The 26935-nt window shown below is 39.4% G+C and overlaps 2 long non-coding RNA genes across 3 annotated transcripts in view; one reads left to right on the forward strand and one right to left on the reverse strand.

Moving 5' to 3' along the window:
- Positions 1-26935, forward strand: part of LOC132774879 (uncharacterized) — a 140595-nt gene that overhangs the window by 104442 nt on the left and 9218 nt on the right. The window contains exon 2 of the long non-coding RNA XR_009631451.2: positions 26465-26589. This is a non-coding gene — a long non-coding RNA (uncharacterized lncRNA). The remainder of the gene's footprint in view (positions 1-26464; positions 26590-26935) is intronic.
- LOC137096922 (uncharacterized) overlaps positions 1-26935 on the reverse strand; it is a 114629-nt gene that overhangs the window by 67273 nt on the left and 20421 nt on the right. The window contains exons 2-3 of one of the 2 annotated variants that reach the window (XR_010909805.1): positions 12078-12164; positions 7580-8559 (exon numbers count right to left, since the gene is read on the reverse strand). This is a non-coding gene — a long non-coding RNA (uncharacterized lncRNA). Of the gene's footprint in view, positions 1-7579; positions 8560-12077; positions 12165-26935 lie in introns of those variants that run through there. The other variant, XR_010909804.1, reaches the window with a different exon arrangement.

Here is a 26935-nt window from a genome sequence, read left to right on the forward strand (position 1 = left end):
AAAGGATAGCAGGACTTCCGTACTGATTCTGGGTATGTGCTTGTATTCAGCTATAGAAGGATTATGACTTTCCTTGGGTCTTTATATTCACATTGGTGTCATGTACCGATCACCAGCCTCTTGGAGCTAAGAGATCACCAACCATAAAGATAAGGACTCACAATATACGAGTACATCCAAGTCTGGACCCTGATTGCAGAGATCACCACCCTTCATTTCAGGGACCCTGAACACTTAAATATCATAATTCCATCTCTATTACCCAAAGCTGAACTATTATGCTGGTCAGAAGCCCCCTAAGTCCTCCAAATACCATCACAAGAACTTATTGGGGTCATCCACTCCCAGAAGTGCATCCCCTATAGCTAATAAGGCTGCCAGAAACCAACCATGGCACCCCCTCCCAGCTGGGAGGGAATCCCCGCTTGGAATCAGTGACATCAATGGAACCCAGCAAATCAGAGAGTGGGCCCAGGGTGGCCCCTTCTCTCAGTGAATCTGGGAGAGAACAGGAAGCTTGAATGGAAACTGAACTGCTTTAAAATCCATGCTGTCTCCATATTTATGCTTGTATATTTTTTTGCATCAGCCATACTTGCATCCTTTCTGGCCAGATGGTAAATTAAATCTCTGTGACTATCTTCACTTGCTGAGTGTGTTCTTTAACCTGACAAGATCATAAACACCATCATATTTTAAAGTCTGTCTGAATAAAAAGGTTTTAGCCTGAGAAGGCCGTCTCTCTCATTCCCACCAACTGGGCTTGAGATGGTGGTGGGACCTAGAAAGGGCCTCTCTCGAGATCTCAGGGCCTGGGCAGGTTCATACAAGGAGATGTGGTCAGCTGAATAGCCTGGACCTGAACCACTTAGAGCTTTAAAGGTCATAACCAGCACTTTGAAGTGTGCCCAGAAACAGACTGGCAGCCATTGGAGCTGCTGCAACAGGCGGTTTGTTCGCTCCCTGTAGCCAGCCCCATATAGCAACCTGGCTGCAGCTCTTTTGACCAGCTGAAGTTTCTGAACATTCTTCAGAGGCAGTCCCATGTAGAACGCTTGTCAGTAATCCAGACAGGAGAACCAACAGGAACACACCCCCCCCCCCCCCCCCCCCCGTCTAGCTCTTTGTGTAGTCATCCACCAAGGCGACCAAAGCTGTCTCTGTTCCATAGCCAGGCCTAAAACCAGATTGAAACAGATCTAGATAATCCATTTCACCCAGCTGGGAGGTCACCACATGCTTCAGAACCTTGCTCAGAAAGGGAAGCTTGGACACTGGCTGATAATTGTCCATTATAGAGAGGTTCAAGGATGGCTTTTTAAATACGGGCCTCACACTGCCTCCTTTAGTTTAGTTACACCAAATCCTATATCAGTGTGGTAAATACCTGGAGCTGGCAATGGCTGTTAAGGAATTGTCAACCTTGACTGATTTTTTGGACATTTTTTGGACACGGTTTTAAGGTTCTTCATATTCGTATCTATTATGATGCTCAGTGTAACAGTTACTTCAGCATACTTTATTCTTGATGTATTTAGGTCTGTTACTATTAAAAAAACATCCTGCCTTTTATATTCCAACTTTTCAATCTTCATCTGCCCATATCCTGCCACTTGCTAATCTCTTCTTCAGTAGTGCTTTATCCTCTCTCAGCATGAGGAATCATTGTAAAACTATTAAATATAGAAACATGAGGACAGATTATGCAATTATGTGAAATTGTAGCAAAGTTCAAGTAAATAAATTAATTTGCGGTACATCTTCTAGAGAAGGACATTTCTTCACAATATATAGCAAGGAAGAAGGCAGTGTATGCATTTGACTTTCTTTTTATGTTTCTCTTAATAGATTTCTCCCTGACTCCTCCCCATTATGCAGCCTGCCACTTAAATGACCCAGGTTGCATTTGAAATTTAGGTTCTGGTGACTGGTAGAATTATAACAGGCACTATTAGGCATAGAAGAAGTTTCAGATGGCAGCAAATACAGACTATAGGATTGAAAACATCGCTAATGCTTTCTTACTTATTTCTTTATTGAATTTGTATCCCACGTTTTTCAAAATGAGATCCAAGACCACTCTCTACTTGTTAACTGGCAGACAGCATGGCTCTATAATGAACAAGAACTGTTCAGAAACGTGAATGTCTTTGTTTGCCTTTTAATCTAAGTCCATCTTGGCCATTATCAGATATTACTTGACCACTTTTCACCTGAAGGAGGTTTTATGCAGATTTGGGCCATGATCTAATTAAGTATTTATAGTAGATCCCAGAGCTTCTACCACAATCAGAAACTTCCCTGGCTCCGGCATTTCTCAATGCTTGTAAGACATTCTGTCCAAGGATCCATTCACATTATATAATTATAGTACTATGATTCCACTTTAATTGCCATGGTTCAGACCTATGAAATTCTTGGAGGCGCATTTAGAATTATATATATAAAATCTTTTCTCCATATTTATACTGTTCTGCTAATTATTTTTCTTTCATTAATTGTTTTTGGAAGATGTGTCTTCTATCATGCCTGTCTCTCCAGATTTTTAGTCACTTCAAAGAGTTCACAATGCCAATAAATTATACAGATTAATATTTTTCTCAATATCACAGGAAACTGCCATGTCACAGGCATATTAAAAAAATCAATATCAGTGGTTCTCAACCAGTGGGTCTCCAAGCCTACAACTGCCAGAAATCCCAGCCAGTTTACCAGCTGTTAGGATTTCTGGGAGTTGAAGGCCAAAATATCTGAGGACCCATAGGCTGAAACTACTATTCTTTATGCATCAAACAGTTCTGTCACTCTATAAAATGAGAAAGAGGGATGGAATCATTAAATGAATTGCATATTGCAGGGTTATATAAAGTGGATTCCATTGAACTCTATAGGACAGACGAAAATGTCAAGACAGAACTAAACTTTCTTCTGTAAAGTGTTCATTAGGAATATGTTTAGCATCTAACACTGTGGTGTCCTCAAATGTCTTCCTTTTCATTTCACAAAATCATTTAGTGACTGATATGAAAATGTCCAAGGAAGAGTTATGCCTCATTTGAGAATAATACATCAAGGTAACAAAAAAAGTTTCCAGCGCTCACAAAAAATATCAGAAAATACAATTCTACATCCTTCACATTTCAATTTTCTAAATCTCAAGGTCTTCCCCTCATGAATATGAAAAATCTTATAATTAAAAACAAAATAATACCCAAACTGAAACAAAGTCTGTCATCTGTTCAAATTCAGTTGGAATTATCCCCAACAATGAGAGAAGGCTGCCATATAAGAGATGGAGGTCTACTCTGGGGGGAGAAAAGTGGAAATCCTATGTACTTTACAAATAATACTGAACACATGGGAATTCAACTCATTTATGAGCGAAGCAATCAGAGTTCTTGGCCTACATAGATAAACTTTTCAACATTATTACCAACCCCCATCGGCAGTCCATTTGAAGCTGCATACAATTTTCTTTTGAAATTGTCAATAAATTGTTATCCTAGCAACAAACTGAGACAAAATTCACATCCATCCATGGCTACCATAAATAGTAAAAAATAATGGTCCAGAGAAACAAAAACAAGGCTTTAAGGGAGATGCATCATCGGATGATGCTGGCTTGGCCCAGTCCTCATTCCTGCTGAAGTGGAGAGGACATATTCCAAGATGCTTCCTCTGCCATGATAAATAAGTGTGTTTTGAGTAGCTCCAGTGGAGCTACCTGCATTTTTTTTTTGCTCTTTCCTTCATCTGATGGAAGTAAGGGCAATGTGCATTGTTGCCCTTTCACCCATGTGTTGGGGATAGAGTCCCATCCTCAACATGTGATGGGGGAAGAAGGACGGGTACATGCGGTGCCACATGACTGCTGGCAAAACAGCATGCCCCCAAGGAGAGTATGAAGAAGTTCCAAAAATCCAAGTTGCATACAACTCCTAGTTACAAACAGGGGTGAGAAAACAGGAAGTAAATCTACCCCTGGGAAGGGAAATTAACTCCTGCAAAAGTTATCATGGGAAAAAGGTGTCTCCACTGAAGCTATCCTTGTTTCCACAACAATGCAACATTTTAAAAACCCAATTGTCACAGAATCGGAAAGTGAGGTGAAATCTTCTGAACAGACAGAAAAACCCTGCTTTCTCCCAAGGTTGCCTAGATTCATTATGTAAGGTTTTGAATATGCTTCCAAAGTTCCTATGCTAACATTATTTTTTGTGTGTTCGTTTCAGAGGGACAAGTAAATTTTAGTTCAGTACACATCTCAGTAAAGCCTGATATAAAATGTGGCCTTACTTGCTGTGATCATCAAGCTAACTGAATTAATTAAACTCACTATTGGGATTTAAGGCATATTCAGGCCAGAAATTGGAAAAGCTACTTGGAAACCATAATTCTCAGAACTTCCACCATGTATTTTTATTTCTCAAAGAAAAATATCGATGCTCTTTGGAGAGAACAGATTATCTCTGGATCTACCTTCCCTTGAAGTAATTTTTCAATGAGATGCTGTGTGGCGATAGTTGGAGAAAATGGTTCAAATCCAATTGCAATTTCCAAATAGGGTAGATTGACTGAATCAACTGGATGGTGTTGACTTAGGGCACATCTGCTTTATTCAAGTCCCCCAAATAACATAAGAACACAATTCTTTTTGATCTCAAGCAAAATACTCACAACCTGCCTCCAAAAAGTACTGCAAAGGCTAGGCAGGAAGTATATAATTAGTTTGGTTTGGAATCCAACAAAATAATGGAAATGATCTCTTATTTCATACTCACCGATGTAAACACATTCCATACTGTTTTGATTAGGCAAATGGGATGATACAAAGCTTGTCTTTTCATTTACAGTCATCAGAAATCTCATCTACTAAGGATATGATAGTTCAAACAACATCAAAATGCATTTTAAAACATTTTTATTTATCCCTACAAGAATTTCCACATCAGAAAGTGATGTTTTCTATGTAATGAGAAATGATGATAGTACAGAGCAAATACTAGGCTTCTCTCAAACACTGTTGTCGATATAAACTGTAAGCAGTATCTTACATAGAGGCAGACAAGTGTAGGCTAGTTCAAAGAGACAATGTTTTAGCACTATTGATTCCCTCTGAGCATAGAAAAGTTACTTGCCTGGACAACCACTCCCTATGGCCACAACGGCTGACAATTCTGAAATATTTAGGCCAATCAAGTGATGTTTCCAGGCCCCATGCTCCTTGTGAGTAAATGTAGACATAAGTAACAAGGTCAGTATTAAAATCCATAGCTTCTATGGCAGTGGTTCTCAACTTTCCTAATGCCACGACCCCTTAATTCAGTTCCTCATGTTGTGGTGACCCACAACCATAAAATTATTTTCATTGCTACTTCATAACAGTAATTTTGCTACTGTTATGAATCGTAATGTAAGAATCTGACATCCAGGGTGTATTTTCATTCACTGGACCAAATTTGGCTCAAAGACCCAATACGTCTAAATTTGAATACTTGTGGGGTGTTGGGGGGGGGGGATTGATTTTTGTCATTTGGCACTGGCAGTTGTAGTTCCTGGGATTTATAGTTAACCTACAATCAAAGAGCATTCTGAACTCCGCCAACAATGGAATTGAAGTAATATTGGCACACAGAACTCCCATGACCAACAGAAAATACTGAAAGGGTCTGGTGAGCATTGACCTTGAGTTTGGGAGTTGTAGTTAACCTACATCCAGAGAGCACTGTGGACTCAAACAATGATGGATCTGTACCTAACTTGGCACGAATACTCAATATGCCCAAATGTGAACACTGGTGGAGTTTGGGGAAAACAGACCTTGACATTTGGGAGTTGTAGCTGCTGGGATTTATAGTTCACCTACAATCAAAAAGCATTCTGAATTCCACCAATGATGGAATTGAACTAATCTTGGACACAGAACTCCCATGACCAACAGAAAATACTGAAAGGGTTTGGAAGGCATTGACCTTGAGTTTTGGAGTTATAGTTCATCTACATTCAGAGAGCACTGTGGATGCAAACAATGATGGATCTGGATCTACCTTTGCACAAATACTCAATATGCCCAGATGTGAATACTGGTGGAGTTTAGGGAAAACAGACCTTGAAATTTGGGAGTTGTAGTTGCTGTTATTTATAGTTAACCTACATTCAAAGAGCACTCTGAGCCCAGCCCACAATGAATCTGCACCAAATTTGGCACACTACCTGCATGTCCAACACTTAATACTGATGGGCCTGGGGGGCTGTTTTTGAATTCTAGGAGTTGCAGTTTGTCAACACCAAAAAGGAAGAGAAGAACAGGTGGAGAGATCTTCAACCTTCTCTGCCACAAGGGTTTCTAAGACAATTAAAAATATGTGTTTTCTGATGGTCTTTGGCGACCCCGCTGAAACCCCCCTCACGACTCCCCCAGGGGTCCCGACCCCCAGGTTGGGAAACACTGTTCTATGGCTTTAATTGGTTGCAAAGATTTGAGAGAAATCAATTCTACCCCCACTCATGTACCCCATCCTTCCCTCCCCGACTTCCCCATTCATCCCCTCACCCCCCACGCCTTTCCCTAACTACCCCCCCTTAAACCCCATTTTTACTGTTGTGAAAGAAAAATTACTAATAAAAATTTATACAAAAAAAAAAAAGAAAATCTGAAAAGGCAGCCCTTCTTTGGGCAGAAGAAGGGCCAAAGAGACACCAAGCTGCTGTGGCCATGGCTTTAACATTTGGTTGATGTCAAGTTCTGAAAATGGAAGTAACTATCTGGCAACATTTTCCCCCACTGGATAATATGCACCTTTATTTCTGTATTCTCCACTATGGAAATAGGGTTATGAAAAATATTATGCTAAAAATATGGGGTGTTTGTTTAATTCCTAACTCCTAGATTATTAAAATATGGTGTTATGAATTTTGAAATAACATACCATATCAACCAGAAAAACACCTGGCATGAACTGAGAGTGTTATTCTCATGCTGATGACACACAACATTGTTTGTAATACAGTATTGATCCTCTCTATGTCTTAATTCCAAAAGAGAAGTGATAGTGTAATTTATGTAGCAATGTGGATCCTTTTGGTGATGTTGCAGACACAAAACTGCAGGACATTGTTTGACCTGCAAGACATTGTTTGAACCCTTGAGGGCAAGAAACCCTGCTATGGGGTCACCAATTTTCTTTCTGCGCATCGTGAAAAAGGAAAAAAAATGAGAATATAGCATTTTCCACACTATTTCTACCATATTTCAAATAAATCCACTTAAAATTAAAATTTACAAAATTCAAACAAAATTATAGAAGAATTTAAAATGCATAAAAGAAAATATTTTATTTTCTAAAAGATGTGCAGTTGTGATATGCCCCTTAGCGTATAGCTAACAGGTATACAAAAATTTAACTCTCCTGGAGATTGTTTACAAAACACAGCAGTAAAGAGAACTATATTTTAATCGACCTTAGAATAGGATTGCATTGCAGAATATTAACGAAAAACAAAGTTCATTTTAGATACAAAGAAAAAAGCACAATCTAGCCCCTGAGATATTAAAACAATGAGGCAAACCTAAAATCTTTCACAAGAATGGGAGGAACATTTCTTGTGTGTATACTTAAATTATGCAAGCTGTCAGTTCTATGCCACAGTGCCCCACTTTAGATACAAGCTAAGTCCAAATGTGGAGAGTCAAGCACATTTTGTGACACCATTGGCAATTCTACCCACGCTTTCATACAACTGCACTAAAATATCCACGTCAGATGTTTCCTTAGGGCTGCGCCACTGAGTGCACATTTCAGTGTACCTTTCCTTTTATCTATGATAGGCAACTATACTTTCCCATTCCTTCTCCTTCTCCATCCCCCACTGCAACCAACGTCCCAGGAAAGCACTGGTTTGCTCCCATCATAATAATTATGCATTTTTATTTATTAATCACATTTGCTATGCGTTTGAACTACACTCTCTAATCAAAATTGTGAACTGGGCCAGAAGATGTGGCAACCGTGTCACTTTGTATCAGCTGCCTCTTATTTATTCCAATACCACTCTGACCTTCAGCTATAGAGTCGTGTGCTCCCCTAATGGCTCTCATCGCTTTCATTCTCCAGCAGCCATAGCTCCCTAGAGATTATCTGCATGGGAAGATAACTTTAGGAGCCTCTAGGGCTCAGCTTTCTGTTGGCTTCTACACTGCCTTTGTATACATTTTAAAAAGCAAAAAAAATTTGTTCCAATCCAGCGCATTTTATTTTTTGTGCTTTATTTAAGGAAATCCAAATTGGGACGGGGTGTGGAAATCATACAGTTTTCCTGCAAATGCTACAGCCTAAGTACTGCCTGCTGAAGAGAACAGTTAAACACAATCAGTCAGAAAGCTTTAAAAATACAATATCCTCTCTTGTGAACTGTCTGCTTGTCAATTCGGAGTCACCTTCGCACTTTAAATCAACCAACCACAGAGCTGTTATGAACAGCAACACATTTTCCATGCAGCGCTGCAAACCAAAACAAAAATCACACCATGTCCTATTCTTAATGGCCACAGTTCTTTGCCTGCAAAAGAAGAGACAGCCATCATTGCTGAGTCAAGCAATATTGGAAACACACACACACAGGCAAACAAAGAAACAAACAAAAGGTTCAAGTAGAAACCATGTGGAGCCCTTGAAATGTACTGGTACAGTCCCAATTATACATGCATTGTACTGCGTGGGACCAATTACTGCCAAAGAACAGAATAGTGTTTTCTCTTCACTGTGACTTGTAGATGTTGAGAATGACTATCCTTGTTATTTTTTAAGGACAGAATACAGCAAACTAAATGGAACTTTAAATATTATTTTGTTAATACATGGTATGTTTTATGCAGTAAACATTAGAGGTGTGCATTTTTTTTGGTTGCCTTGTAATTCGGATCAAATTAATTAAATATATTTATGAGGCAATATCTGACACGTGGGTGTGGCCTACACAAAAAATTTAAGAATCGAAATTTACCCCATACTTTTTTCATTTTAGTTTTGTAAATCTCAGGAGTCTCCCAAAGTCAGTTTCCTTTTCAGTGCAAGGAAGCAAAACAAAGTCAAAAAGATTGCCTTAGTTCCTTGCCTTGCTTTTTCTCTAAATTAATGGAGTCTCAACATTAGGAGTGGGAAAAAATGGGAGCAGTGTTTGCTGGAAAGAGCACACTCTGGGAAATGTAATTCAGGAGGGAGGAGCTCTATGCCAGATAATTCAAAAGTCCCTGCCCTAAACTACATTTCCCAGAATGCATCAGCATTAAAAAGCACCAATTAGGGTAGCAGAGAGAGAGATTTGTCCCTCCCTAACAGCAGCCAGTGAGAGTTTGAATGAATGACTGAATCTACAAAGAGGAGGACTGACAGATACTTCTACTAAGTAAATCTCTTACTGGGGAAAAAAATCTCTAAATGGATAGCCTCCATTTTTTTTGTCGTGTCAGGAGTGACTTGAGAAATTGACCGTCTGCAAGGACGTTTCCCAGGGGATGCCAGGATGATTTTGATGTTTTTATCATCCTTGTGGAAGGCTTCTCTCATGACCCCACATGAGGAGTTGGAGCTGATAAAGGGAGCTCATCCGCCTCTCCCCGGATTCGAACCTGTGACCTGTCGGTCTTCAGTCCTGCCGGCACAGGGGTTTAACCCACTGCACCACCGGGGGCTCCTTTTGATAGCCCCCATGCTATTAATTAGTTTAGAGGCTGGATGGCCATCTGTCAGTAGAATTTTGATGGCGCCTTTCTGCCTGGAAGAAGGGGGTTGTACTAGATGGCTCTTGAGGGTCCCCTCCAACTCCAGAATTCTATGAAAATGTCAAATAGCTAAATATTGGTTTCTATTGCTTAATATGAGAGACATTCAATGATATAACTGTTGAACTTTTTAAAAAATCCCTAAAATCAGTAGGTAACAAGTATGAATATTTCTGAAAGTTGGAGAATGATTCCCTGTTATCTCTTGTCATTGTATAGAAAATTTAAGAAGATAGCTCTTGTAGAGTCTTGTTAAAAAAATGTTGTTTATAAAAACTTTGAAAATTCCCCAAAAGTCCTTGGATAAGTGAAACATTGTGAAATTTGGTGGGCTAACAGTGGTAAATGTGCTCTACCATTGTCTCAAGTTTCACCCCAATGACTTTAAAAATGAAGGAGAAAGGAGCCCCTGAAGTTTCCCCAATTATAGTAATGTATGCACAAGTGCTGTAATAAAATAGTAACAAAATTTCCTTACTCTCGCTATAGTAATGAATTTTTCACTAACTATACTTCAGAAACACTTTAGAAATGAAATGCCAGTGTTCCACAGTTTTGTAATGACTTTTGAACCATTTTAATGGATCACACATCCCTAGTAAACATCCTTGATTTAAAAAAAAATCTTATGGAGAATCTTCATTGATTAAAGATGTCATCAGATGGACTAAATTACCTGTCCTATCATGGTCCTACTCTACTTGCACCATAAAGCCTGCTGGCCCACATCTCACGACATCAAACTACTTCTGGTGGAGCTTCGTGATACACATAGAGCAGGAACTTCTTATGAAGATGACATGGCAACATGGGAGGCTTCCAGTGTTGCATAGCCAATAGTGGGGGGAGCTGAGCAGTGGATACTCCCCCCCCCCCCCATGGAATGAAGTAAAGGAGAAGCTGGGCGATGCAGGTAATGTGATGAGGTCATAACTCAGTTAAGCGTTTAAATGTGTTAGAAATCATGCAGTGTTTTATTTCAATTTCTTTATCTTCTTCCATATTTTCTTTTTCCACAGTAGGATACATAGATGGACAGATAGAGCCTATTATCTTCCTCAAACCATTAGCTGCTGTGTCTGAGTGAGGAGGCCATACTTATTGCTTACACATTATTTTAGATCCAATGCAGGGGCATCTATGAATGGCTCCACTCCCATGATTTTACATGTAGAGAAAAACACTGGATTTTGATAACAGAAGATTTAAACATAAAGGGACAAATACTGCGGGATGACTACAAACCTATTACATTTTATTCGTTTAACTATGGGAAATACTAAAGTATTTTGCATTTCAAGTTGAGAGTGGGTGACACTAACTGAAGGAGATCCCTTCATATTATTCAAAATGTATTTAAATTTAATTCCCCCTTCTATGTGCTGTTGTTCTGGTATGCAATTTTTTAGGAATGAAGTAAATAGATTTTGCCATAGTGTCAAAATGTTGTAGGCCAGACAAGAACATCCTGGTCAGTATTAATGTAAGCTGTCCCCCATGTACAAATCTAAGAACATTTTGACTGGCTCGCTGATTATGCTAGGAACTGGTTTAGAGTATGTGTATTGCAGGAATGGGATAGCATTTCATTTGTGCCTGCACATGTGCATAGTAGTACATGTACAGTTCAGGCACACTTCCTTCATTGCTTCAGTGAGCCATGTACAAGCACAGGCTGACTTGTAGTCCTGCAAAATGCAAACATTCCAGGCAAATGTGTATATCTTCCTAGGCAAACCACCATCTCCATGCATGTCTTCTAAAGGGACAAAAAGCAGATGCTTAATGTTGTGTTACACTAGATTAGACATCAGGAAGCATTTCCAGGAGATAATTCTCTCTAGAAACAAAGGCAAGATATATGGGGGCAGTGTATCAGTGACACAAGCATACAAAAATCAAATACACAAAAGGTAGAGATGTTCCTTGTGGTATTCTATTTCCACTCCTGTCTCAAAATCAAGGGGTCAAGATTTAAGCCATATGAAAAATTCAACCCATCATAAAACTTATGAAACAAAAAAAAATGCAATAACCATGATGTAGTAGTTAGAAAATTGATTCAAAATCAGGAAGCCACTTATATAAGTTCACTAAATGGTCTACAGCAAGTCACTCTGTTAAGCTTTTGATTTCCTCCTGCATAATGGATTTAATAACACCCATTTATAAGGCTGTTGTATTTTTGAATTTGGCAAAGCAGTATATAAATGATGTGTATCACTCTAGAGGCACTTCCATTAAGACAAAAAATTGAAATGTAGACTAAGGCTAAAGTTGTCCAAAGATCACATACCTGGCAATGACTGGGAAGGACACGAGGCATGAATAGGGTGCATCTGTACTGTAGTTCACTTCGTTGCATCTATGATTTAGGATATACCTAGTGCAAATATATCGAAAAGTAGAAAATATGCTTGAAACTTTTCTAAGTGGCACTGAAATCCCTGCAGAACAGAATGATGTGCTTCTAGGTATTTGCATCACACAAAACAATCAACAAAATGACATAGTTCAAGGGTCAGAACTGACTACGGTGAATAAACAAACCCACAATTAAATTACTTGTGTTGTTCCACTAAATACATTAAAGCCCATAACCATCATTGTACTGTAGGAGCAAGGAAGCATGTGTCTCATTTTTTACTTATATAAATAATCACTTACTAAGCAATTAATGCTTATATTGACTTTTCTTTAATCTGTTGAGGTTAACATTGTTTATGATAAAAACAAACATCAAAGAATCCAGCTGCTATGCTAATGAGTCTACTGCTATCATTATCTTAACCACCTATTTGCAAACACAGAAACCATCAAAGATATAATGATGGTTAGTTGTCCTTTTGTTTTTAGAAGTTTAATAAACAAATAAATTTTTACTAATTTGCATCCAAATATTAATAGTATTTTTCTAATTATGCCGAATTGGCACTTCATAAATATAAAACTGAACTAGATTTTAATTTGAGTCTTATCTGAATGTACATTAATTGCTTCTAGAAACAATTTTAAAGTATGGTGGCATTTCCCTAATTCTGTAACATCATCTATATTACTGTGTATTGCTTCCCTCTGTTTTAGAAATGATTTGATACTGTCACTAATTCCAAGTAATTTCAGATAAATTCCAGGGGGGAAAAGCTTCCTTTTCGGAGCAGAGATCTAAACTGGCTGATAATATTGGTTGTGATATATTAAATTGATTCACAACTTAATCTAATTTTAGTCAAAGTTAGGGGTTTCAAACTCTGCACATATAGACCTAAGAAGTTTATTAGGTCAAACAAGTGGGGACTTTGCATAGTACCTACTCCCACATAGAGTGGGGCATTTTTTCACTGGTTTTATCTCTGGAGTCATAGCAATCCCTCCACCCTTATTAGGAACACAAGGCATCGAATTGTGACTTTGTTGTGAGCTGCCCTGAGTCCCCTTCGGTGAAAAGGGCAAGATATTAATTAATTAATTATGTGTTGGTACTAATTGGTGTTCATAGATGTGAACTAAAAGGCACTGCATGTGCTGAATCCCATTTTTCCATTCTGTACTGTAGTAGAACATGGAGGAAACAATGTTTAGTATATATTACTTCAACTCATTATGAGTAGTTCCCAACCTTTGGTCCTCTGGATGTTTTGGATTTCAACTCCAAGAAATCCCAGCCAGTTTACCAGCTATTAGGAATAGTGGGAGCTGAAGCCCAAAACACCTGACCTAGACTAATATGTATTCTGAATAGATCTAAACTTTGGCAACATCATTAACCATCTTTCACAAATTGTTAAGGTTCAATGCAGATTTCACATACTTTCTTTTTAATTTATTAAACAGGTACAAATCAGAACTATTTGATTTTAGAATATGGACTACTATACTCTTTTTAAATGGGGACTGAGATGCAAAACATGACACTTAGTATTTAGATATCTAAGTCCCTATACACATTAATAACATTATGTTACAAGCTAACATACAAGTGGTTCGTATCCATTATGACTTCAGATACAAAATACTATTGTCTCATTAGGATAAAATGAAAATAAATATTTTACTTCATTTGATTCATTCATTTAGAATCTACATGAAACTGTTTTCATAAAATAAATTTCACACTTTCCAGTTTTCTGTGAGATTTTTTAGATATTGTGTCAGAAGCAAATTGAGGATACAGTTATAATGTATTAAAGACCACAAACAAACTTTAAAAACCACAAACACAGTTTTTAAAAATTTTGTGAGATGATAATTTACAACATATCTTATTTTGAAACTTTAAAAAATGTCATTGGAACAGGGAGATTTCCACTTAGCCAACCTTGTCACTTATCATAAAGTCATTTTTAGTTTCACAGAGCCTTCAAACATTTAGAGATATTTTCCCTAATATGAGAAAAATATTTTTATAATATTTACATTTTTAAAAATGGTGTGAGCTGGGCTTATAAATAAACTAGGGTTATCCAGAAAGTAAGATTACAAGGCACATAGCTCTCACAGAGAATTTTCTTGGGGGAAGTTGGTATCGCTGCTGTGTAGCGGGAAGCCAGTGGAAGCGAACGAGCAGTGCCAGTCAGCAGTAGCTCATCGACTGGTGTTGTGGTGAAGGTTAGAGATGACTATCCTCATTCCATTTCCCTCCAAGTGCGAAGTTCGTGCTGTAATATGCAATCTAAATGCTAAGGGCATAAACGTCACTGTGATTCATCATTAAATCGTTGATGGAGAGGACATAATGTCAAGACAGCATGTGACAAAATGGATACAGAATATATTGTGAGTCCATGAAAAGACTTTGCAGAGCCATCCAAAACAAATGCCATGGGATGCTAATGGTGGGAGTCTGTCTCCTTCATGACAATGCACGTTTGCACACCACTCATGCAACACAACAGTTACTTACTACAGCTTTTCTAAAATCTAGATAATATAAGAGTCAGTGTGAACACTTTACAAGATCTCATTCTCTGAAATGCTAGAAACCAAGGAACTGCAGATGTACAGGCTTCCCTATGCAGATATCACATCAAAATTCTAGAAAATATTTATTAGTGAAAATAATGAGCACTATCATTTTTACAAGATTAAACAAATAGATAAGACAAAATGTAAATCTATAAGTCTGATTCTGCAATATCGTTGGCACAGGGAAGTTACATAGATTACAGATGGAGAACATAAGCAGACAACTTTGGCATCTATACATTAGTTGGCTCTTTTTACAACTTTTACTGTAATCTTTTTACAATTTTGTTGTTGTTGTACAGAGCAGTCCTATCACTTCATCTCCTTGTAAAGTCTACATATTTATCACAATATGAGCAGATTTGCCTAATCACTCTTATCATCCTAAGAGAGTGAACAAAGAATAGGACATCCATTTGGGCTGGGGAAGTGGTCATGTAGCTATGGAAGATTCTGATGTGATTAACATTGATCTGGGGCAGATTTAGCTTGATCCTGCGTCTCTGATGGATGTTACAATCACAAAATGAGGTGTGATTGTAGTGTTTTGGCAGTGATTTCTGTCTGATTATTACCAGTCATATAAATATTCCCAGGCCATTGTCTGATTAATTATTTATTTAAAATGCATATATATTTCTAGACCCAAAATTACCTTGGGGCCATTTGAAAAAATTAAAAGAAAATCTATAAAATCACAGCTTTTTCCTTCAATTCCAGCATTTTTTTCTCTGTATTACAATACTAAATATAGAAGAAATCCAAAATCAGAGCAAACACATTGCCTTTTAGAAGAAGAAGGCTTTAACCTGTCTTCTAATGCCATCAGTGAAGTTGCCAGATGGATCTCTCTTAGGAGACTAGGGGCAATATTGGTGAGTCTCTTTCTCTGGTAGCCATCCATCCAGCTACTATGAGTGGCAGTAGTTAGAAAAGTCTGAAGATAACCATAGTAATCTTGCAGGAACATTTGGAAGCAGGACACCCTTGAGCTATCCTTTTCCTAAGTCATATAACTCAACCAAGAAATAAAAGGAAAGGAAAGAGCAGAATGAAAAGTGATTTATGCTTGTGCAGGCCAATCATTATAATTGTAGAGCTTGTCATTATCTAAAATTCTTGAAATGGGAAACTTTCCAGATCATTACAATATTTAAGAATGCAACTAGACAAGAGGTATAAAAATGTTTTCTAATGTTTTCTCAAAGCTCTGATTACAGCTAATCTAGTACAATTGTATGGGCACAATCCATAATAAAGTAAGCCAGATTGTATGGGAATAACCTATAAAAGCTAGCCCAACAAACCCTATGAATATAGGGTTGTTCCAGATTTGCTGCTACATAGACGTCTGGAACACCAAATGGACAACTATATTGTGACAAGGAGGTAAAGGAGAACAGCTGGTGGAGCATATAGAATGAATAAAGGATAACTACTTGGGGGGGGGGGGAACCTGGGTTAGTAATATGCCATATATTTACTCTTTGAGTCAAGATTTTCAGCACGTTGGAGAGCTCTTTTAAATACAATAAAAAGCTAGAGGAGTATTCTCACCACATTGAAATAGGAGTCAGTGGCTGCCACAACTTCAGATATGATCCTTGTGAGGTTTTTTTTTTCCTTCCTAAAAAGGGGAAGAAAAGCTGTACTGGTCATAAAATAGGGTTTAGCCATTGGGTATCAAAAGAGGCCTCAGTCCCAGATGGATGACCATTGCAACAGTCTTGCCAAATGAGGAAGAAGGATAGGGAGACACATATCTTGCCATGTATACATCAGTGCTCTCCACACTTGTATGATCCTCTGTATATGTTGCAATGCTGGTTGTTCTGATTTTAAATATGTAACTATTTTTAAATATGTAACTCCATTAAAATGAAATAGATTCTCATTTTCTAAAAGGAGAAAACTCTTCTTGAAGTAATTACATATAAATTACAGTGACAATATTTTATTTTTCATAACAGATTCTTCATTTCCCACTGGGACCCTCCAAACCTATTGGACCAACACAGTGACAACTCATAGCTCACTGTGGCATTATATGGCTTATGGTTCAAAACACTTACAGAACATTCAGTTGGAGGAGGCTGCTATCGTTATGAGATCCAATCAACACTAAATGTTTTTTGGTTTCTCTCTAGGTCAGTGGTTCCCAACCTATGGCTCTCCAGGTGTTTTGGACTTCAGTTTCCACAATTACTAACAGCTGGTAAACTGGCTGGGATTTCTGAGAGTTAAAATCTTGGCCATGGTAGTCCATGCCTTAGTTACATCCAGGTTGGATTACTACAATGCACTCTACATGGGCTGCCTTTGAAGACGACCCAGAAACTGCAACTGGTACAAAGGTCAGCAGCCAGGTTGATGACTGGAGCTAATTATAGAGAGCAGATGACACCCCTATTAAAACAGCTCCACTGGTTGCCAGTAAGTTTCCGGTCCCAATTCAAAGTGCAAGTTATCACCTACAAAGCCCAACACAGTTCGGGCCCTGCCTATGTTCATGACTGCATCTCCATCCCCTATGTACTGGCACAAGTGTTAAGATCTATCAGGGAGACCCTCCTCACAGTTCTGCCACCGTCACAAGCGCAGTTGATGGGTGTGAAGGAGATGGCTTTCTTGGTGGTGGCCTCCAGCTTTGGAATGCCCTCCCCAGGGAGATTAGCCAGTCCCTCACACTGCCCTTCTTCCAGAGGGAATTGAAGTCTTGGATGTTGAGATAAGCCTGTGAGAATGTCTAGCCCCAATCATCCACAATTAATGACTCAGTACTGCACTTTTGTCCCATGCCCTTGTTCATTAGCTACTTGCACTTTTCCATTCCCTTGTTCTCATTTATAGTTGGCCATGTTTTACAACAGTTCTCACCATAGGTTATTGGGTGCTGTTTTGAGTTTAAATTATTGTTTTATATGCCATTATTTTTATTTTGTATTGTACTGTGTGTTTATTTTATGCATTGTGTCATATGTAAGCTGCCCTGAGTCCCTTCAGGTATATGGAGGCAGGATACAAAAATAAAGTTGTTGTTGTCTTTGTTGTTGTTGTTGTTGTTGTTGTCATAATAATTATTATTGTTGTTATTATCTGGAGGACCAAAGGTTGGGAACCACTGCAGTCTCAATAGACCTGAAAACACAATGATGCCATCTGCAGGTGATCTTTCTCTTTGGAGAAGATGCCAAGTGACAGAATGTGGCTGGTGCATGGACTGTTAGTTAGCTGTGTTACATAAAACCACTGGATCAGAGACAACATAGTGTTAGATATGTGTTTGATAGTACAATGCTCCAGAGCTTGGGAAAATTTATTATTTGGGTTACAACTGTAAGAATGTGCCCACATTTTTGGCTAGGAGATGCTGGCAGTTGTAGTCAAGAGAGGCTGTTCATTTGACTTTAAATATGTGGTGAATTATGGGGATAATTTTCAAATTAAAGTAAAATTCTTGTTTAAATACAGTAAGTTCCAGACAGTATTCAAAGAGTGAATCACTGGGTATTAATAGAAGAATGCCTTGAGAGAAACTAGTCAACCTGTCTAAATCTATTCAGTGAGTCATATTCTTGTCTCAAATTCTGTATTTTCACACAGTCTTGGTAAATCCATTATAATGGATAACTTTGCAAAAAAACTTTCAAATACTATGTACTTACCCAAATCCAAAAACATCTCCAATCAAGAAACACAATTATTTCAATCTCCTATCAAAACATAGTACATATATGTTGATGTCAGAACTAATAGTAGGATCTAATTTCCTTGCCATAAGTAACTTCAAAAATAACATCTATGCACTAGGGACTGTATAACAAGCTCTTATTTAGAAGCATTAAGACTAAATCCAACATTTCTAGAACTGGACTCATTTATGCTGGAAGAGATCATCTACGAAACATTTCCACAAACAATCCTGTGATAAGCTCCCACAAAAGCTTTGCTCTCAATAATGTTCAAAGAGTGCAAGTCCACTGGAACTTTGTTATACAGACAGTCCTGGGGTTACAAACATTCAATTACAAATGACTCAAAGTTAAGAACTGGGGTGAGACAACAGGAAGTGAGAGAAATCTACCCCTAGGAAGGGAAATTCACTCCTGGAAGAGTTATCATGGGGAAAAGGTGTTTCCACTGAAGCTTTCTCATCAATCCTTGATTCCACAACAAGCCAAATATTTCAAAATCCAATTATCACAGGGACAGAAAAGAAGGTGAAGTCTTCTGAACATGGCACAAACAGCACAACAAACAAACAAACAAACAAACAAACCCACAGGGGTGTTAATCCCTCCCTATGCATTCCTTCTCTCTCTCTCTCTCTCTCTCTCTCTCTCTCTCTCTCCCCCTCCCTCCATGGCTGGGGTTACACTTACAAAATGTACCTGTTCTGACTTAAAAACAAATTCAATTTAAGAACAAACCTAAACAACCTATCTTGTTCTTGAGTTGGGGACTGCCTGTATATTGATGCATTCACAGATAACATAAAATTCCATTATTTATTTAGTTCCAGCATTTGTATCCTGCCCATATCAGCCTGAAGGCGACTCCATGATAGGAGCCCCAGAAAATATTCCACTGATAGTGTCAATAGGCATTTCAATTTTTCCTATACCTAAATCGATGAATTGTGTCAATTCCAAGCTGCCATTAATAGCAGCACTCACATAATAGGTTACAGAATGAACCTTGTTCTGGTAGTTGTTAAACAGAAGTAGAAAAGGGAAAAGTATCTATTTTATGCCTTTCCTAAAAGTTCAAATAGGTTTGATTCAGAATATAGCACACATTGAAATGAATGGAAAATTAACTTAATTTTCATTGATTTCTGTGATTTCACTTTACATTTTATTTTAATAATACGCTGTAGTCCTTCACACCTTTTTTTCCTATAGTCCTTTCAGACCATTTTGTCAGTCACAGTTAACTAATTCAGTAACACAAACTTGACAAAAGACTGCAGTCTCACACCCGAGTTTAGGTACAAATTAACTGCAACCCATCACATAATCTAACATTAATGGTGAGGTGATGGAGAGAGAAGTTCTTTTCTAGCAATTTCACTATGCACACACTCCTTCTGCTCTATACAACAGCAGATTGAAGCTGTCAGTATCCAATGATACTACTGGCTGTGCAGAAGTAGTTGTGTGTAGTGGGTTAGTTCAAATTTAGACCTGTTGTGCTCTACAGCTTGAATCCTATTGGTAATCTTGACAAGAGGGCATGTGTTGAATCAGTTGATAAATGGTGGGCCAACATTTATGTGAATCAGTGGGAGACTAAGTTAATAATGACTGAATTACCAACAGAATTCAACAGGCTTAAATATGATTCAAGTTCAGTATTTCTAACTCTATTGGATATCTTTTAGATAGACTGGGTGAAGCTATTGTCTTAAATACTAACTAATTTTCTTCCTGTAGCAGATGTTCTATCATTGTCAGACATTTTAGAACATTATCTCATATCTTAAAACAAAGAAAGTCTTGCTGATTAACATAAAGATTCAGCCTAACTAAATATTTTGTTTCCAATGGGGACACCTGTATCAACTGCTAGCCTTCATGTCAGTGGGCATAGACATTCTTTTAATCCAAATTTAGTGGAGCAAAACTCTGTCCCCAAAATAAGTATTCTGTCTTAAAATGCTCCTTTAACATTTATAATAGGACATGTAGTGGATTCATCACCAACATGGGATCTACCAGTCATCACATAAATAAGAATGTATCTCATCCTGTGTTATAGAATCATAGAATCATAGAATCATAGAATCAAAGAGTTGGAAGAGACCTCAAGGGCCATCCAGTCCAACCCCCTGCCAAGAAGCAGGAATATTGCATTCAAATCACCCCTGACAAATGGCCATCCAGCCTCTGCTTAAAAGCTTCCAAAGAAGGAGCCTCCACCACACTCCGGGGCAGAGAGTTCCACTGCTGAACGGCTCTCACAGTCAGGAAGGTCTTCCTAATGTTCAGATGGAATCTCCTCTCTTGTAGTTTGAAGCCATTGTTCCGCGTCCTAGTCTCCAAGGAAGCAATGTTGGCCCATTGGTCTAATTTGCTAAGTATTGTTGATACTAACTGGCAGCAGTTTCCAATGTTTCAGGAAGAAACATTGGAAACTTGAATTGGGATCAGAAAATAAATGGCAGCCAGTGGAGTTCCTTAAACAGGGGGGTTGACCGCTCCCTGTAGGTCACCTCAGTTATTAATGTGGCTGCCGAACGTTGAACAAGTTGTAGTTTCCGGGCCGTCTTCAAGGATAGCCCCACGTAGAGAGCATTACAGTAATCCAGTCTAGAGGTATCTAAGGCGTGGACCACCATGGTCAAATCAGACTTCACAAGGTATGGTCGCAGCTGGCGCACAAGTTTTAACTGTGTGAAGGCCCTCCCGGCCACCACTGACACCTGCGCATCAAGTGTCAACGCTGAGTCCAGGAGGACCCCCAAGCTGCAGACCTGTGACTTCAGGGGGAGTGCAACCCTGTCCAGCACAGATTGCCACCCAATACCCTGATCAGACGGGCGACTGACCTGGAGGTCCTCTGTCTTGTCAGGATTGATCCTCAGCTTGTTCATCCTCATCCAGATCATCACAGCGGCCAGGCACTGGTCCAGTATCCAAGGTGCTTTCTTGGAATCTGATGGAAAAGAGTAGTGAAGTTGGGTATCATCTACGTAGAGGTGGCACCGCACTCCAAAACTCCAGATGACCTCTCCCAGCTGTTTCATGTAGATGTTGAATAGCATGGGAGACAAAATAGAACCTTGCGGGACCCCACGGGTCAATGGCCAGGGGTCCGAGCAGGAGTCTCCCAGCTTTACTAACTGGGAACGACCCTCCAGGAAGGACTGGAGCCACAGAAGAACCGTGCCTCTGAGTCCCATCCCAGTGAGTCTTCCCAGCAGGATACCATGGTTGATGGTATCGAAAGCCGCTGAGATGTCCAAGAAAACCAGCAGGGCCACACTCCCCCTGTCCAGTTCCCTGTCATCACCAAGGTGACCAAAGACGTCTCAGTACTGTGCCCAGGCCGAAAGCCAGACTGCAACTGATCCAGATAATCGGTGTCATCGGGGAATCCCTGAAGCTGCGAGGCAACCGCCCACTCCAGAACCTTGCCCAAAAAAGGGAGGTTGGAAATTGGTCTGTAGTTGTTACATACCGTCGGGTCAAGGGTGGATTTCTTTAGAAGAGGTTTTACCACTGCCTGCTTAAGGCAGGATGGGAATTTCCCTGACCCAATGAAGCATTTATTATTGTAACAAACCATTCCAACAACCCTTCTTTGCCCAGTTTAACTAGCCAGGATGGGCAAGGATCTAGAGCGCAAGTGGTCGCTCTCACAGACCCAAGGATCCTCTCCACGTCATCAGGTTGAACAAGATGGAAGAAATCCCATAAGATCGAACAGACAGGTGCCTCGGTTACCTCATCTGGCACTGCATTTAAGCTGGAGTCCAACTCAAGGCATATCTGAGCAACAATTTAAATGTAGCATCATTAGACAGGAGCCCCCAGTGGCGCAATGGGTTACACCCTTGTGTCTGCAGGACTCCTGACCAAAAGGTCAGCTGTTCGAATCTGGAAAGCAGGGTGAGCTCCCATTTGTCAGCTCCAGCTTCTCATGCAGGGACATGAAATTAGCCTCCCATAGGATGGTAAAACATCTGGGCATTCCCAGGACAATGTCCTTGCAGACGGACAATTCTCTCACACCAGAATTTAGGCCAATTTTTCTGCCTATGGGAAGACACCTAAAGAAACCTCTTCCTTCATCCAATTGAAGAGCAAACTATGATAGACATTTCCACAAATGCCTCTACTTCTCACTAGCAATAAAAATACAAGAATAAATTGTTGAATAATTAATGATAATTTTCTGTTCTTTCATGACACCCAAAATTTGATGCACCATTTTGCTTGATGGTAGAACTGGCCCTGTTTGGGTTGTTTGTGAAGTTGCACCTCCAGATTTTTCACCTGGAACAGAGATTAGACCATTCACCTGTCATTCCAGTCCCTTTTTGAGATTCCACTAAACCATCCACACCACACATTTGCATTTCAAATCTTTGAACAATCTCATACTCAGATAACAAGTGGACTTGTTGACATTTGGCCATGACTCTGAAAGGCATCACATCTCTGGAACCAAAATGCCTAAATTCTTTCAAAAGTTGAATTTACAGCTGAGTCCCCCTCGCCACACACACATTTGTGACTTATAAAATAAATATTCTACACCTCCTTAAAGGAACTTCATGACACTGCTTTTTAATGGCACTGGCAGCCTTTTGGACTTGTTTATATTATTTCCAACTTGTGGTACATATTTTATCTAAGAATTTTGTATTATAGGTTCCATAATAATCCTCTAGGTACCTGAAGGGATTTGTCAGAATCACAAGAGCTTTCTATCCTTTTTTTCATGCTACTATGAATAGATATGATTGGCTCCAATCTAAAGCACCATCCATGTGAAATGAAAAGTTACAAAAACATAGATTTAGGTATCCTTATCACAACATGAGGCTCCACAAATTCATTCATTGCATTGGAGAGCACAGAATGAATGGGCATTTGAAAAAAAATATAAAACATCAAGAGCTGTTCTGTCCACACACACACACACAAATAGAGGAGGGAGGTATTCATTATACAAAATAAAATATGGCAGCATGTGACATATTTTCAATTTTAATTGGCATCTGGCAATAGCGTGTATCTTATGTATTCATGCAAATAATATTTTTGAAGACCTCAGCTCTCTGTGGTGTTCAACTCTATTAGCTCAAATTACTAATATTTGTTTCATGATTAAAATCATTTGACACTGAAGAGACTCAAAATGAATAGTACAAGAAATAGAGCATACAGTCACAAGGATGTCTCATAGCTGCTTTCTGAGGAGAACATTTACCACTTGACGTGTGCATATTACTTGTGGGCTAATTTATACTCTGGTTTATTACAATGGGATTAGGCAGGGATCCCTAACAGTTACTTAAAGGGGGAAAATGTATTTTGCTATTGATAGCATTTTCAAAATGGTGCAGGGCTTGAAATTAAATTACATCAAATTCCTTCATATTCTTCTGCATTAGGTTCTCTTTTATTTACTGTCATCTTGCCAGCATGATATCATTCTGGCTGAAGAAGGATGGTAATGCTATTTATATTGTGCTGCACTGTCCTTTAATTGACCTTGTTTGTGCAGCGGAATGGCGGCTTTCCTCCAGCTGCCAGACGCGTTTCATTGCTGCATTTTCACCATGCACTAGTGGTTCTTTGTGCTGCTGCTCAGTTCAGGAATCAATACTGCATTCCCCACAGCCAATAAAGGAAAGCCGACAGCGTGGAATTAACTGAATGTAGTTGGTTGCATGGAGGGCTATTGTCTTTAAGGAAAATTGGGACGATTACCAGCTTCCATCACTTAGCAGAAGCTTTAATGCAAAGCACGAGGTTGCTGTAATTTGATTTTGGCCTGCTGCTCTGACACACTCCCTTTTGCTCTCTCCTCATGGAGGCCAAGCTATTAATGGCTGCAAACCAAAAAAACAAAAACAACCTAGGAGACAAAGGCACTGAGACACAAGTACACAGAGCTAGCTGTTGCCTCTAATTTAACCAGAGGGTTTCTTTTCTCCTGGTATTTATGGAAATTGGCAAGCATAAAGTCTGCTCACCCTTGAACTAATCTGTAGGACATCAGCCAAAGCTACCTAAGACCCAGCACACTCTTTATGCAGCAGCAATAGGAAAGAAGGGAAAACGTGGGCTGGATAAATGCAAAATGAGACCATGTTGTTCTTTATTTCCTCGGCTTTGGTTGAGACAGTTTGCATCTATAGCTGTAGTTGGATGGTATGGCAAGCATACGTAGATAAAGCCTAGGTTAATTAAACAGAAATTTCAGAACTCTTTGTATTGCTTGCTTGCTTGCTGATGGCAGTGGGGGTGTGGCTGCTGAGAGGATGAATGAAATGGCATTTTACAGAAAGTAATGGATTTTAGTCCAGGTGGGATGAAATGGAAAGCTTTAGTTCTATCTGACAGGTAATATTGCTCATTCAAATGGATTTAAGCTCAGTTATTTAAAAGGGCAGTGTATTAGTCACAAACCATTTAACAGACAATTTCAACTTGTTTTCCAGTGTGACAATGGTATGTGAGTCTGTCTGGGCAATAGCATTTTGAAAGCAATCCCTCTAAAGATTTTGTCTTCCCTTTCCTGTAAAGCAGTAAGAAAAATAATGCTGCGGATGGGAGCCTGGCCTATCCCTTGTGGGAAATATAGAAAGTGATGTAGTGTTCCCAAATCTCAGGACCTACTCCTTTCCTTTGGGTCATATGAATGAGGAGAAATTTCAGGCTGAGAGTACTGTCATGAAAGATTTTTGGAGAGGTATTGCTTGCTCACCCCTTCTTCTGCAGACTGCTTCAGACAAGTTCTGGGAGTTTGCCTTCACCCCCTTTTGCTTTCCCTCAAGTTTCTTCAAGTATACCTGACACTGAGGCTCAGTGAGAGAAAACAATCAATCAGGGGAAATAATGGCTAGTATTCACTTTCTCAGTAGTTATTGGGGGCCCATCCAGACAGGGCCTATATCCCAGGCCCTCTCGCATTTTATTGAAGGTGTCCAAACAACACCTCCCCTCTAGTAAAAGAGGATTTATTTGGGACAAAGCAGGAAAACCCTGAATTATCCTGAATTAATTTGATAGCCTATTAGCCATGCCTTTGTGAAAGGTCCAGGTCTAATGGGCTATGGGCCTGTATGGACTTTCCTGGGCCCTGTCCATACACCCATCTCGCACCTTCAGGGCTCCTGGAACCCAGAGATGTGAGATGATTCCCACCCCCACCCCTTCCCACCCCCCAGAAAAGCCCTAAAAACGGGTAAGAACTTACCAGGCTTCCATTAGGCTTGCAATACGCTTCCTGGAATATACCAATTATGTACAAAGAAGTGAGGGGGGACAAATTGCTCCTGCCCCCCCCCCAGCCTCCTCGCGCGTAATTGGTACATTCCAGGAAGTTTGCTGTGATGTCTAATGGAGGCCTAGTACATTCTTAACCATTTTAAAGGTTTTTTTTGGGGGGGTGAGTGGATGGATTAATATCATATCAGTAATTATCAGAATTGTTGCACCTCAGAATAGATTCACCTTGCTGAAATCACCAGAACTGCACACAGACTGAAGTCTTTGTAGTTTATTAAAAATAAAAGATGAAAAGTTTAAAAAGCAAGTAGTGTTCCAAAGATCAATAAAACATAGCACTGTAAAGCAGAATTCCAAATGGCACCAACGAAACAAAGTCCCATGAGAACATGACAAAATCCCAAGACCATGGACACAGGGAAACGAGCACAAGCTGCTTGGTTGAGTGAGAAGTTGCTCTGACAAAGGTTTGTTTTCAGACCCTGCTTAATACCCTTTGCAATACATGAAAGCATTTCTTTGGCTTCTGACCTCCTTCTTGTTGGCTATTCTCACACTCCTTTGAACTCTGAATTCTAAACAGTCAGCCTGATCTAAGATTCCCGTTTCATCAAGGTCAGGCTGCTCATTAGTGTCAGCCTGGTTGCCTTCCTGCCTACTATCAGGCTGAGAACTGTCCTCCGTTTCTGAGTCAATTTGCACCTGGCTAGAAACTAAACTTGCACACCCTGTTCCTCATTGTCTACAACAGGAACATTTTGAACCTGATTGTGAACCTGAATCCCATCATCCTCGTCAGAGTCACTCTGAGACCCCATCTGAGTCACAACACTACCAGTCTGTGTCTGTGGTTCCAGCTGAGTCACAACAGGAATGGTATGTAACCTCCCTACTGGGAAAGCTGATTTTTTAGAGGGGGTGGACTTTAAACAGTGCCAAATCAGGTTTTTTAAACCCCCTTTGTCACAGGATAAAGTGCTGTCTGGAACCATCCTGAGTATAGTAGCATAACACTGCTGTTTTGTGGCTTCTCCCAGTTCTGTTCTCCATTTTTCATTCTCTCCTACATAGCTGCTTCCTTTCTTGGTCTTATGTTTATATTGACTGTAAAGCAAGAGACAAGCGTCTTACTCCAGTTAAGCACTTGATTCCTTTCTGTTTTAATTCTTTATTTCACCCCTCTCTCTTTCTCCTCTTCTTACTCTCTCCTCCATTGTTGGCA

Source organism: Anolis sagrei, chromosome 4 (genome assembly GCF_037176765.1).
Source record: "Anolis sagrei isolate rAnoSag1 chromosome 4, rAnoSag1.mat, whole genome shotgun sequence".
NCBI lineage: Eukaryota > Metazoa > Chordata > Lepidosauria > Squamata > Dactyloidae > Anolis > Anolis sagrei.